Source organism: Prionailurus bengalensis, chromosome A1 (assembly GCF_016509475.1).
Source record: "Prionailurus bengalensis isolate Pbe53 chromosome A1, Fcat_Pben_1.1_paternal_pri, whole genome shotgun sequence".
NCBI lineage: Eukaryota > Metazoa > Chordata > Mammalia > Carnivora > Felidae > Prionailurus > Prionailurus bengalensis.
The window spans coordinates 96,853,037-96,858,459 of record NC_057343.1 but is presented as its reverse complement, the minus strand read 5'-3'; the positions used below and the strand labels follow the sequence as shown (position 1 = coordinate 96,858,459).

The 5,423-nt window shown below is 37.7% G+C and overlaps 1 non-coding gene across 1 annotated transcript; it reads right to left on the bottom strand.

The window, feature by feature from the left end:
• Positions 1–2,229: 2,229 nt before the first annotated feature.
• On the bottom strand, positions 2,230–2,336 carry LOC122496533. The gene has a single exon (XR_006300850.1). It is a non-coding gene; the product is annotated as a U6 spliceosomal RNA (small nuclear RNA).
• Positions 2,337–5,423: the final 3,087 nt, after the last annotated feature.

Genomic DNA, 5,423 nt, shown 5'->3' with positions numbered 1-5,423 from the left:
CAGATATTTCATGAGTCTGAACAATGAATCCCGAAGCTGCATCTAGTTTGGTACATATCCTCATGCATTTGCTCTCTCTTTCCCTGCCATACTTCTCTTTCTCCATCACAAGTGATTCTCTGGGATTGCATTCTCTGATACAGGGTTAGTATGTCAGCATTTGCTTCATACTGTGTTTTCTAGAAATCAGGCTATAAATCAAGGGGAGAGGGAAGAGAAGAGGGTATTTTCAAGAGAAGGGAGGGTGTTCTCTTGGAACCTTAGTTAGTCATTTACTAAATGAGCCTTTTCATGGACTTGGACACTCCAGAAACTCATCGAATATCAGTGTGGAGAACAGATAGCATTTGTATAAATACAGGATCAGAAAGTTCATATGTAACTTTAGAGAGACATGGAGAGACATGAATGCACGATATACACCTTTCCAAAAGAGCAGGTAACATTTAGGGAGAAAAATATTACCAAAGAGACAAGGGTCTGAGACTCATGTCCCCCTATAGAGTTAGTTGAAATAAAAGTTCTCCCCAATGAAGAAGTTGTGAGCATATTTTGGTGAGTGTGTTTAGAGTTATTATTTAATTTCTTTGAAGTGGACTCATTGCTAATAGGCTAAGTCTTGTGAAAGAGGACAACAGTGAAGTACAGCATGTTTCTTGGAGTAGAAAAGTAGTTCTACACTATGAAACTAGAAATCAACTACAAGAAAAAACATGGAAAGAGCACAAATACATGGAGGTTAAATAGCATGCTACTAAACAATGAATGGGTCAACCAAGAAATCAAAGAAGAAATGAAAAATTACATGGAAACAAGTGAAAATAAAAACATGAGAGTCCAAAACCTTTGAGATGCAACAAAATGAGGGAAGTTTATAGCAATACAGGCCTACCTCAAGAATCAAGAAAAATCTCAAATAAACAACCTAACTTTATAGCTCCTAGCTCCTAAAGCTCCTAAAGGAGCTGGAACAACAACAACAAACAAAACCCAAACAGAGCCAAAGGAAGGAAATAATAAAGATTAGAGCAGAAATAAATGATACAATAAATTTAAAAAAAAAAAAACAGAACAGATCAATGAAATCAGGAGCTGGTTCTTTGGAAAGCTCAACAAAATTGACAAACCAGTAGCCAGACTCACTTAAAAAAGAAAAAGGACGCCAATAAAAAAAAAATCACTAATAACTAATGAAAGAGGAGAAATAACAACAAACGCCAGTGAAATACAAACAGCCATATGATAGTATTATGAAAACATATATGCCCACAAATTAGAAAATTTAGAAGAAATGGATTAAACTCCTGGAAACCCCTAAAAACATATAATCTATCAACTCTAACGCAGGAAAAAACAGAAATTTTGAACAGACTAATTACCAACAATTAAATTGAACCAGTAATAAAAAAATCTCCCCCAAACAAAAGTTCAGGACCAAACAATTTCACAGGTGAATTCCACCAAACATTTCAAAAAGAGAAGATTCAAAAAAATAGAAGAGGACAAAAAAATTCCAAATTCATTCTACGAGGCCATTATCACCCTCATACCAAAACTATATAAAGACATCACACAATAAAAGAGAACTAAAGACCAAGATTTCTCATGAATATAGATGCAAAAATTTTCAACAAAATATTAGCAAACTGAATCCAACAATACATTAAAAACATCATATACCACAATCAAGTGTGGTTTATCCATAGGATGCAAGTGTGGTTCAATGTTCGCAAAACAATAAACATGATACATCACATTAATAAGAGAAAGGATAAGTATTATATGATCATTTCAACAGATGCAGAAAAAGCATTGGACAAAGTACAATATCCATGCATGATAAAAACTCTTTGCAAAGTAGTTCTAGTGGAAATATACCTCAACATAATAAAGAAGGCCTTACATGAAAAACCCACAGCCAACATAATACTCAACAGAGCCAACCTGGGACCTTGTCCTCTAATGTCAAGAACAGGACAAGAATGTCCACTCTCACCACTGTTATCCTAAAATTTGTGTGGAACTACAACAACAAAAAAACCCTCAAATACTAAAGCAACCTTGAAAAAGAAAAATGTGAAGGTATCACAATTCCAAATTTCAAGTTATATTACAAAGCAGCAATAATTAAGACAGTATGGTATTGGCATAAAAATTAGATGCATAGATCAAAGGAATACGATAGAAACTCCAGAAATAACCTCACAATGACGTGGTTAATTACTCTTCATCTCATCTCATCTCATTAAGTCTCTTCATCTCATCCTTGAGCAGGGGCTATGCATATATTCTCTGTACCATTCCAATTTTAGCATATGTGCTGCTGAAGTGAGCACATCTTTGACAGTCTCTTCAACAAATGGTGTTGGCAAAATGGGACAGCTACATGCAAAAGAATGAACCTGGACTGCTTTCTTTTCACCATACATAAAAGTAAACTCAAAATGGAGACCTGAAACCAGAGACATCCTTGAAGAGAGCACAAGCAGTAATTTTCTGGTATCTGTCACAGCAACATTTTTCCAGCTATGTCTCCTGAGGCAAAGGAAATAAAAACAAAAATGGACTGCATCAAAATAAAAAGCTTCTGTACAGCAAAGGAAACAAGCAACAAAACTAAAAGGCAACCTATGGAAGGAAAGAAGATATTTGCAAATGACCTATCTGATAAAGGGTTAATATCCAAAATATATAAGGAAATGATTGAACTCAACACCCAAGAAACAATCCAATTAAAAAATGGGCAGAAGACACGATCAGACATTTCTCCATAGAAGACACACAGATGGCCAACAGACATAAGAACATCAACATCACTCATGATCAGGGAAATGCAAACCAAAACTACGAGGTATCACCTCACACCTATCAGAATGGCTAAAATAAAAAACACAATAAACAAGTGTTGGTGAGGATGTGGAGAAAAGAGCACTTGTGCACTGTTGGTGGGAATACAAATTGGTACAGCCACTCTGGAAAACAGTATGGAAGTTCTCCAAAAAATTCAAAATAGAACCACATTATGATCTAGTAATCCCACTACTGGGTATTTACTCCAAAAATACAAAAACACTACTTCAAAGGGATATATACACCCCTATATTAATTGCAGTATTATGTATAATAGCCAAATTATGTAAAGAGCCTAAGTGTCCACTGACTGATGAATGGATAAAGAAGATGTGGCATGTATACAATGGACTATTATTCATCCACAAAAGGAATGAAATCTTGCCATTTGTAACAACATGAATGGAGCTAGAATAATGCTAAGAAAGTCAGTCCATCACAGAAAGGCAAATACCATATGATTTCACTCATATGTGGAATTTAAGAAATAAAACAAATGAGCAAAGGAAAAAAAAAAGAGAGAGAGAGAAAGACAAACCAAGAAACAGACCCTTAACTCTAGAGAACTGATGATTACCAGAGGGGCGGTGGGTGGTGGATGGCTGAAATAGGTGATGGGGATTTAAGAGGACACTTATCATGATGAAAACAAGAATAATGGAAAAAAAAGAAAAGTAATTACAGGATACATTTATTTAAAACTAATAATTCCCCGGGCACCTGGGTGGCTCAGTCGGTTGAGTGTCTGACTTTGGCTCAGGTCACAGTTCGTGGGTTCGAGCCCCATGGCAGGCTCTGTGCTGACAGCTCAAAGCCTGGAGCCTGCTTCGGATTCTGTGTCTCCCTCTCTCACTGCCCCTCCCCCACTCATGCTCTGTCTCTGTCTCTCAAATGTGAATAAATATTTAAAAAATTAAGAAAAACTCCAAAACTAATAATTCCCATGAGTCACATGGATGGTTCAGTTGGTGACCACCCCTAGATTTTGGCTCAGGTCAGGATCTCTAGATCCTGACATTGAACCCTGCATCAATCTCCACTCTGATCATGGAGACTGCTTGAGACTCTCTCCCTCCCTCTCCCTTTGCCTCTCCCCAGCTTGCACATGCAGCACACATGCACTCTGTCTACAAAATATAAAAAAATAAAATTTTAAAATTAAAAATTCCTGAAGATACCTGATACATATTTTCTATGTGGATTTGGCCTTTATTTGGACTCAATAACGTACATACAAAAGTGATTTCTTTTTAAAAATTTTTTTTAACCTTTATTTATTTTTGAGAGAGCACAAGCAGGGTAGGAACAGAGAGAGAGAGGAAGACACAGAATCCAAAGCAGGCTCCAGGCTCCGAGCTGTCAGCACAGAGCCTGACGCAGGGCTCAAACCTATCAACTGCTAGATCATGACCTGAGCCGAAGTCGGATGCTTAACCGACTGAGCCACCCAGGTGCCCCAAAAGTGATTTCTAATGTTAAAAAAGTTGGCACACAATTAACCTTATGTTTCTGGAGGTGGATTAGATCTAGTAAAATTATGATCTATGTCCCATATTAATTTTCTATTTCTGTGAACAAATTATGTCTAATTCAGCACTTTAGCAGAATACCTACATAGGAGCTCACAGTTCTGGAGGTCACATATCTGGGCTTGAGGTGGCTGGTCTATTGCTCAGGATCTTATAGGTGAAAATTAGGTGTCAGCTGACTTGTGCTCCTTCACGGAGGCTATGGGAAAGAATCTGCTTCCCAATTCATTGAGGTTGTAGGCAGAATCAGTGTTCTGTGATTTGAGGCTTGGGGTCCCATTTTCCCACTGGCTTTTGGTTGGGGGTTGCTGTCAGATCATAGATGGTCCTTGCATTTCTTGCCACCTGCTTCCTGCTCCAGCCCACATGTTCAAAGCTTCAAAGCCAGAAACAGAGTCTACCTTCACAAACCTCATCACTGGAGTGACATAGTAACGTATTTACGGGGTGCACCCACACTCAAGGTGGAAGAGATTATACAGGGATATGCGTCACTGGAGATCATCTCAGAATGTGCCCTACAACAGTGAGTCACATAGGCAGGGCATTGGAACAAAATAATTATTTTTTGTGATTAAATTAGAGAGAAGTTCATTCAATGCTCTCCTTGTGCTCCGTAAGAATGCTAGGGGTGAATCATGGCTAAGAAGATTCCATTGCTGTGGGTCAGTCATAGAGGAAGCTTAAACTCACTGCTTTCATCGTTCAGGGAAGATGGGTCGCACATAAAAAGAAGCTGAAGGTAATTCACATAGAAGATAATTTCCGTATGTAGATGGAATTAGGAAAATACAAAATCACTGTCTTTTGGGTTTACTCTCTCTTTCTGATTCTTTCAGTTCTCTTTCTCTGCAGTCTTCTGAGGCACTGAGTCTGGCTTCCTGGGCTGCAACATGTCATTCAAAAGGATCTGTCTTTTACAGAATCATCTACAACTAACCCAATGGTAATTAGCTAATCACTAAAATCGGGTTAAGGAGAGATTATGTCTGCCAAAATAAATGTGTTTTAATAGAAGCCTTTAACAACTTAATCAGGACACGC